This window comes from Marmota marmota, unplaced genomic scaffold (genome assembly GCF_001458135.2).
Source record: "Marmota marmota marmota unplaced genomic scaffold, marMar, whole genome shotgun sequence".
NCBI classification, from domain to species: Eukaryota; Metazoa; Chordata; class Mammalia; order Rodentia; family Sciuridae; genus Marmota; species Marmota marmota.
The window spans coordinates 29,758,734-29,768,500 of record NW_026000174.1 but is presented as its reverse complement, the minus strand read 5'-3'; the positions used below and the strand labels follow the sequence as shown (position 1 = coordinate 29,768,500).

At 39.6% G+C, this 9,767-nt stretch overlaps 1 pseudogene; it reads right to left on the bottom strand.

The window, feature by feature from the left end:
- Positions 1-5,527: 5,527 nt before the first annotated feature.
- Positions 5,528-9,560, bottom strand: LOC125612029 (annotated as a pseudogene).
- Between the last annotated feature and the right edge of the window lie 207 nt (positions 9,561-9,767).

The window sequence follows — 9,767 nt, the reverse complement described above, 5'->3', positions numbered from 1 at the left end:
TTTCTCCCCACATCCACAGCTGAGTCGGGATGGCGCCTAGCATTTTGCCAGAAAGAGTGGTTGAGAGGTGATGCCAGGGAGCCATTAAGATGATGATAATTAAGTTAAGCTGTGTATAATTGCTGTGACTGGGTGATGCTGGATTGAAACAGGCTGTGTATTCAGTTGTATATTAGACCCCTGCTGTCCGGCAATAGGGCGGCTCCTGCTGCCTCAGGCGCCCGCTACTTTTGAGTTCTCGCGGAGTTCCCGTTGAGTTCCAGTTGAGCTCTTGCGGGGATTCCTGGAGAGTTCGGGATGGTTGGTGAGGTTCCGGTGAAGGGAGTTCTGGTTCGTGTGTGGAGTTCCTGGAAGGGCCGAATGGGTGGTGTTCCCGTGAGTTCAGAAATAAAGTTTGTTCCTGCTTGAGTGGCTTGTGATTTGTGCCCAGCCAGACTGCAGCATTGGCTCTCAACACATGTGGTAAAAATTTTCTCCCATTCTGTAGGCTCTCTCTTCATGTTATTATTTTCTTTGCTGTGAAGAAGTTTTTTAGTTTGATACCATCGCATTTCTTGATTCTTGATTTTGCTTCTTTCACTTTTAGAGTCTTGTTAAGGAAATCAGTTCCTAAGCCAACATGGTGAAGGTTTGGATCTACTTTTCTTCTACAGGGTCTCTGTTCTAGTGCCTAAGTCTTTGATCTACTTTGAGTTTCATGCACGGTGAAAGATAAGGGTTTAACTTCATTTTGCTACAGATACATTTCCAGTTTTCCCAGCACCATTTAGTTGAATATGTTGGGTGCAGAGCAGGCTGAACTGTGTTGTCTGCAGGGCAGGCTGAACAGATGTTGGCTGTAAGATAGCCCATGCACTCAAACCCCCCCCCCCTCTATCTGGTCCTTTATCACCTGTTTGCGTCAAGTCTGGACATTCAACCCCGCTCAAGGCTGAACACTTAACCCCTCCTTGGGCCAACAAGACAGCTTGCAGACCCAGAAGCCCCATTAGATTTGGGCTATAAAAACTCCCTCCTGCCAGGCCCCCCTCTCTCTTGCTCTCTCTCTCTCTTGCTCTCTTTGTCTTTCTTGCGTGCGCTCTCTGTCTCTCTCTTGCTCTTGCTCTCTCCCTCTTCATCTCTTCTCTTTTCTCTCTCTCTCTCCTTCTTTCCTTCTTTCTTTTCTCTTTGTTGCACTGCTGCAATAAAGATCTTTTGATTGCTCCGAGTGTTGTGGTCACTTTCCTTTCAGAATAAGCTATCTTTTCTCCAATGAATGTTTTTGGCATCTTTGTCTAGTATGAGATAACTGTATTTATGTGGGTTTGTCTCTGTGTCTTCTATTCTGTACCATTGGTCTATGTGTCTGTTTTGGTGCCAATACCATGCTGTTTTTGTTACTATTGCTCTTTAGTATAGTTTAAGGTCTGGTATTGTGATGACTTCTGCTTTACTCTTCTTGCTAAGGATTACTTTGGCTATTCTGGGTCTCTCTTTTTTCCAAATGAATTTCATGATTGTATTTTCTAGTTCTATAAAGAAATGTCATTGACATTTTAATAAGAATTGCATTAAATCTGTAATTGCTAGTATGGCAATTACAAATTGACAATGTCAATTCTGCCTACCCAAGATTTCCCATCTTCTAAGGTCCTCTTTAATTTCTTTCTCTAGTGTTCAGTAGTTTTCATTGTTGAGGTTTTTCACTTCTTTTGTTAGATTGATTCCCAAGTATTTTATTTTATTAAAGCTATTGTGAATGGAGTAGTTTTCCTAATTTCTATTTCAGTGGATTCATCACTGATGTTTAGGAATGTGTTTGATTTATGGGTGTTGATTTTATATCCTACCACTTTGCTGAATTCGTTTTTTAGTTCCAGAACGACCCCTTTAATTTCTTTCTTCTAATTTCTCTGGTTAGAGTTTCAAGGACAATGTTGAATACAAGGGGTGAAAGAGGGCATCCTTGTCTTCTTCCAGTTTTTAGAGGAAATGCTTTCAACTTTTCTCCATTTAGGATAATGTTGGCCTTGGGTTTAGTATATATAGCTTTTACAGTGCTGAGGTATGTTTTTACTATCCCTAGTTTTTCTAGTGTTTGAACATGAAGAATTTCTGTATTTTGTCAAATACTTTTTCTGCATCTATTGAGAAGATTATATGATTCTTGTCTTTAAGTCTATCGATGTAATGAATTACATTTATTGATTTCCGTATGTTGAACCAACCCTGCATCCCTGGGATGAACCCCATTTGATCATGGTGCACTGTCTTTTTAATATGTTTTTGTATGCAATTTGCCTGAATTTTATTGAGGATTTTTGCATCTATGTTTATCAGGGATATTGGTCTGAAATTTTCTTTCTTTGATATTCTTGTCTGGTTTTGGTATCAGGGTGATATTAGCTTCATAGACTGAGTTTGGAAGTGTTCCCTTCTTTTCTATTTCATAGACTAACTGAGGAGTATTGGTGTTAATTCTTCTAAGGTCTTTTAGAACTAGGCTAAGAATCCATCTGGTCCTGGGCTTTTCTTGATTGGTAGGCTTCTAATGGCATATTCTATTTCATTGCTTTAAATTGATCTGTTTAAATTGTGTGTGTCCTCTTGATTCAGTTTGGGTAGGTCATGTGTCTCTAGAAATTTGTCAATGTCTTCAAGATTTTATGATTTATTGGACTATAAATTTGCAAATATCATTGTGATAGTTCCTTTTTCATCATGAATTTTAGTAATTTGAGTTTTCTCTTTCTTTTTGTTAGCATGGCTAAGGGTTTATCGATTTTATTTATTTTTTGAAAGAACCAACTTTTTGTTCTGTCAATTTTTTTGAATTGTTTATTTTGTTTCAATTTCATTTATTTCATCTCTGATTTTAATTATTTCCTGTCTTGTACTGTTTTTGGTGTTGATTTGTTCTTCTTTTTCTAGGGCTTTGAGATGTATTATTAGGTCATTTATTCATTGACTTTCTATTCTTTTAATGAATAGCTCAATGCAATGAACTTTCCTCTTAGCATTGTCTTCATGGTGTCCCGAGACTTTGATATATTGTATCCAATTCTCATTTACCTTTAAGTATTTTTTTATTTCATCCCTGATTTCTTATGCTATTTATTCATTATTCAATAACGTATTATTTAGTCTCCAGGTGTTAGAGTATTTCTACATTTTATTTTATCATTGATTTCTAATTTCATTCCATTATGATCTGATAGAATGCAGGGTATTATCTCTATTATTTTGTATTTGCTAAGAGTTGCCTTGTGGCATAAGATATGGTCTATTTTAGAAAAGGATCTGTGTGCTGCTGAGAATAAAGTGTACTCGCTCATTGGTGGATGAAATATTCTATATATGTCCATTAAGTCTAAATTATTGATTGGATTGTTTATTTCTATAGTGTCTTTGTTTAGTTTTTGTTTGGAAGATCTGTCCAGGAGTGAGTGAGGTGTGTTAAAGTCACCTATATTACTGTGTTGTGGTCTGTTTGATCTTGAAATTGAGAAGGGTTTCTTTGATGTACAGAGATGCTCTATTGTTTGGAGCACAAATATTTACAGTTGTTATGTGTTGCTGATGTATCATTCCTTTAAGCAGTCTGAAATGACCTTCTTTGTCCCTTCTGTTTAACTTTGGCTTGAAGTCCACTTTATCTGATGTAAGGATAGAAACCCCTGCTTCTTTATGCAATCTTAATAAGTGAAATGTTTTTTCCCATTCTTTTACTGTCAGTCTGTGGATGTCTTTGCCTATGAGGTGAGTCTCTTGGAGACAGCATATTGTTGGGCCTTGTTTTTTAATCCAATCTGCCAGTCTATGTCTTTTGACTGATGATTTTAAGCCATTAGCATTCAAGGTTATTAGTGAGATGTGATTTGCATTCCCAGTCATTTTGGTTTATTTCTGGTTTTTAATTTGACTTAGTTTCTCCTTTGATTGACTATTCCATTGGTGTAGTTCCTCCCTTTGCTGGTTTTTACTTTTTTAAAAAATTTCATTCTCATGGAATATTTTGTTGAGAATGTACTTGTAAGTTCTTTTAATTTTTGTTTATCATGGAAGGCTTTTATTTCATCTTCAAATCTGAAGCTTAATTTTGCTGGATATAAAATTCTTGGTTGGTACCCATTTTATTTCAGTCTTGATATGTATTATTTGAGGACCTCACAGCTTTGAGGGTCTGGGTTGAGAAATCAACTGAGATCCACATTGGTTTCCCCCTATACATAATCTGATATTTTTCTCTCATGGCCTTTGAAATTCTATCCTTATTCTGTATGCTACGCATTTTCATTATAATGTGACTTGATGTGGATCTGTTGTAATTTTGTACATTTGGGGTCCTGTAAGCCTCTTGTATTGATTTTTCATTTTATTCTTTAGGTTTGGGAAATTTTCTAATATTGTTTCATTGAAACGATTGTGCATTCCTTTGGTTTGTACCTCCTTGCCTTCACCTATCCCAATAAATCTTAAATTTAGTCTTTTCGTGTTGTTCCATAATTGTTGGAAGTTCCATTACAATATTCTCTGCATGGTCAACTTTATTTTCAAGATTATATATTTTATCTTTATTGCCTGAGGTTCTGCCTTCCAAGTCTAGTCTGTTGGTGATAGTTTCCACTGAAGTTTTAATTTGGTTTATTGATTCCTTCATTTCAAGGATGTCTATTTGATTTCTTTTCAGAATCTCTCTTTATTGATATGATTGTTTACCTCCTGAAATTTATCTCTGATTTCATTTCTTATATCAACCTTTATATTGCAGATCAGATTAACTATGTACATTATAAACTCCTTCTTTGAGATTTCTTCTACTGTGTTGTCAATGGATTCTATTATTAGAACATCTTGTTTTGTTTGGGGTTCTTCGTTCCCTTGTTTTTTCATGTTGTTTGTGTGTCTAGCAGTTTGGATATGAGGCAGTACAGTTTCTACCCTGTAGACTTACAGTGTCCCTGAAGGTTCCCAGTACCTTGCCTTTAAGGGGGAGACCAATATTAACAGCACCCAATGCAAACAATATACAGCCTTAAACCAAATAGCTTCTATTAAGATGTCTACAGTTTTGTTGCAATAAACAGAAATGATGTTTTCAAGTATTGTCTACAGTATCAACAGTAAGTCTGCAAAAGGGTTTACAATTTCTAATGATGGACAAAGAAAGAACAGAAGTAGTGTACAACATGATGTTTATGAGGAAAGAGGAGAGAAGATAGAAGAGTATAGGAAGAGTAAAAGAGAAATCAATAGAGGTTGGCTGTTAACAGAAGAAAAGAGAGAAAGAGAATCCAGGGAAACAGACAAGTGAGAGGAAAAATATAAAGTAAGAGAAGAAAAAAATTTAAAAGAAAAAATAAAAGAATACACAACAAAATTGTAATATACTATTCAGACTTCTCAGTTCCTCCCTTTGCTGGTTTTTACTTTTTTAAAAAATTTCATTCTTATGGAATATTTTGTTAAGAATGTTCTAGAGTGCAGGCAAATAAACTGATGCATGAAAAATATTTAGTTTTAAAAAATAGTAGAGATATGAGAGAGAAAAAAGAAGAAAAGAAAAAAACTCAATGTAAAATTAACAGTTGTTTCTGTTGGAGTTCAAAAGTTTCTCAGCTTCCCCTCTCAGCCTATAGGTGGTATTGTCTGAAGTTTGATGGTAGCTCTACCCTCAGGATGGTGAGGGTTGCTAGGGTAGAAAGGTTAGTCCTGGAGGCGGAGCTCCTGGGAGAGGTATAGCAATTGTCGGTCCATGTTGGAAGGCTGTATCCCAGGAATCTTCTTTGGGTTCCAATCATGTGATGTAGGAGCCTGATCTTAGCCCTTACATCATCTGTGGACCCCACAACTCCTGGTCTATGATTTAGTCTCCAAACTCAATCTATCCAGCCCCCACCCCTGCCCTTTCAAATTCCCAGTCATGTACTTCTCTCCCAGGCCATCCTGAGGACTGAGTGCTGGGAACTATGTGCCTGTCATGTAGCACTGTTCTATATTAGGTGGATCAAGACCAGGTGCTGAATGCTGAACCAGGTTGGTAGCTATGGCAAGATTGGGAGACTGGGGATTGAGGAACCAGAGGGCCCCCTGTTGGGTGCTGGACCTGACAGGACCAGGGGATCAGTGGATGATGGACTTGGGATGGAGTCAGGGACCAGACTGGTGCTGGGGCCCAGTGAGTGCCGACCCAAGTGGGCCTTGGAGCCCAGTGGGTGCAAGACCAGACGGCTGGGCAAGCCAAGAGCAAGATGTCATCACACCCTCTTCCAAACTTCTGACCCGCTGTAGCAGCCCCATCTGTCCCATGCACTTCAGGACTCAAGGAGCTGGGCAGAGCTTAGCTCTCTCCAGCCTCTCTAACCTGTGTTCCCCCAGGCAAAATGCTCCCAATTTCTGACTTTCCACAGGATTGCTAGGCTCAGACAGGCCTATACAGACCTCAAACTCACGGATTTGGCCTCCTGAGTAGTTGGGACTACAAATGCACATACTGCTCCCATTCAAGGATTGGGGTGGGGGGAACCCAAAGCAATCAAGGACAAAAAAAAAAAAAATGAAGGAAACCAAGCACCATGGTGCATGTCTATTATCCCAGGGACTCAGGAGACTGAGGCAAGAGTATAACAAGTTTAAGATAACTCTGAGCAACTTAGTGAAACCCTGTGTCAAAATTTAAAAATTAAAAGGAGGGGCTGGAGATATTTCTCAGTGGTAAAATGCCTGCTAAGCGTGGTTCAATCCCACCCCCTCCAAAAACAAAGGAATAAAAAGGACTGGGGATGTAGCTCAGTGATGGAACCCCCTGGATGCAGTCCACAGTACCTCCAAAAAGGAAAGACACAACAAAAAAAAGGAACCCTAAGTATAAACTGCTGAATGAACAAAGTCAGCCTGAAAAGACTACATACTGGATTACTGAATGATTCCTCAGTCTAATTATGAAAAGAACAACAAATTCCAGCAGTAGATATAGATATATTCTGGAAATGGTAAAAGTATAGAGATACGAAAAAGATCAGTGTTGCAAGGGCTCAGTGGGAGGGAAAAATTGATGAATCATAGAATAATTTAAGGTAGTGAACCTATTCTCTATGATACTATAATGATGGACGCATTTGTCAAAATCTGTAGAACTGTATAATGCAGAGTGAACCTTTAGGTGTGCAAGTTTAAAAAAAAAATTAGCAGTTCCAAGAATCCCAAGAAAAAAATGCAAACTGACAAGTGAGCCTAACTGTATTGCAAATATAGGAAGCAGGAGATTGCAGAATGGTGCTTACAAAGTAACTTTGCAAATGAACTGAGTAAGATTAAAGGCTAAAGGAGTTGCAAGTAAGTACTCTAATTGGTAAGACTTTCTCACAGCAGTTCAGGTTAACAACAGATACTGCTGTACATGAATACAGGAGTTAAATAAATAAGCAGATGGAGGGTACTGGGAGACATCATTAGTAAGAACTAATTTTATCAAGAAACAGATGCTAACACGTGGAAATATTTATACGTTATACATATGTGTACATACAGATTAGTGTACATGCATATCTTTCTTCACTGTCAGTTAACATAGAAAAGAATTTTACTCAGAGAGTGTATGAGAACAGGACATACTAGAACTCATTATAATATTATTGCAACTTTTTTGGATAGGCTTGGACTTTTCATCCTTCACACTAATAAACACATACCCAACTAAATGCAATGTGTGATCCCAGATTGTTATCTTTTTTTTTCAAATTAACAAAGCATGTTTTATTTAGTAAAACCTCATGAGTGTGAATGTGGGACAGACATAGGCAAAGTGTGCAGGATTGGAGGTGTGGGTGGAGAGTTTATGGCACTGTTGGGACCTGACTCAGGCAGGAGATGTGGTAATGATAGAGGAGCCAGTGGTCAGAAGATGGGGTGGACAGTCCTTTGGTAATGTATCATGAAACTTTCTGAGGATGAGGAGAAGCCTGACCAGGAAGGGGTATAGCTATCCCTGCAAGTCTAAGGAAACTCAAGCACCCAGCAGCGGCAGGACTCTTGCAGACCATCTGTGGTCACAAAGGCCAGAGCAGCAAGCAGCCTCTACATTGATTCCAGAGCTGCAGGTTGGCTCTCAAAATGGGTATGCTAACAGTGAAGAAAGATTTAAACACTCAAGCATCATCTCTTTGGCTTCATCATTCAAAGATGAGAAATGTTAACAGCAGAGCCCAAGTAAAAGTCTAGATCATTTTCATTTCAGTTATCAAACAGATTTTAAAAGACACCTCCTCCTCTCCCATAAAAACAGCAAAAAGTACTGGGCGTGGGGGCGCACACCTGTAATCCCAGAGGCCGAGACAGGAGGATCACTGAGTTCAAAGCCACTCTCGGCAACATAGTGAGATCCTAAGCAACTTAGAGAGACCCTGTCTCAAAATAAAATATTAAAAAAGGGGATGTTGGGCTAGGGTTGTCGCTCAATGGTAGAGTGCTTGCCCAGCATGTGTGAAACACTGGGTTTGATCCTCAGCACCACATATTAATAAATAGAATAAAGGTATGGTGTCCACCTACAAATACATACACACACACATATATAAAGGGGATGTTAAGTGCCCCTGGGTTCAAGTCCTGGTACCAAAAAGAAAAATTAAAAAAAAAAAAAAAACAGAACCCCAAAGTTGTCAGACATCACCATCTCTTGATGGGTTCAATTCCGGGACCAAGTCTCCCTAGCCAATGGAACCCTCATTCCACCCCCAACATCAGATATAATTTTTGGTGAGGTACTCAGAGGGTTCCCCAGAGGGATAATACAGGAGAGATGCTAAATAACCAGCTAGGCAGTTGTTGGAACCCTGGGACTCTCTAGAAGGGTAAGTACAGCACAGCAATCCTCTATACAGCAGCAGAGGTCCCCAGCTCTCACTTTTGGGCCTTGGTCACCAGGGGGCTGTAATGGATCAGGACCCCAGAGATGACAAATTTGATCCCAAAGATGAGCACTAGGTGGGTCTTGAAATCCTTATCTACACAGGTAGTGCACTTGGTCCTGGCCAGGAAAACCAGCAGGCAGAGTAGGGTCATAAGGATGGAGATAACAGAGGGGTGCACATTACAAATGGCACACTTTGCACTGTATCCAGTACTTTGACTCTGTCAGACATACACAGCCGTGCTCATACCACCTTGGCCTCCACAATGTGGTTGCCAGTAAATGTAGTCACTTTCCACATGGGCAGGACTTAGGAAACCAGGGCCTTCACCCCTCCCAGCAAAGTTAGGATAATTCCTAGGATTTGCAGACCAGTAGAGGCCAATACAAGGTTGAAGAGGTTACAATGGGGACCAGAGAGATCCAGAGGCCAGGTGTGGGGTTGGGGATGGAGACAAGGTTTTACAAGAGGCAATGATATTACTGGACAACTTTGCCTGCGGACAAACCCAACCCTCTATCTGGTAGGCAGCAGGCCCAGGCATCCTAGCCTGAGGTAGAGATGGGGAGTGCTCAGGCAGGGCTGTAGGGACCCTGGTTGACTGACTTCCCAGCCATCACTTATTAGCCTTGTAACTAGGGAACTTACCCAACTTTCCTGAGCCTCCATTTCCTACTTTGACAAATGGATATAACAAGCCTACATTATTTTAGTCTAAATGTCCTAAGATACAAATTAAAGAACACATTATTTTTACGTTACTGTTACACCCCCCTGGGTCCTTAAGAAAGCAGAAATTAACACTGTAAGGGTTGTTTCATATCTGATTCTCTCTACTCCACATCCTTTGAGCACCCAGAAGGCCAGGTGAGTGGG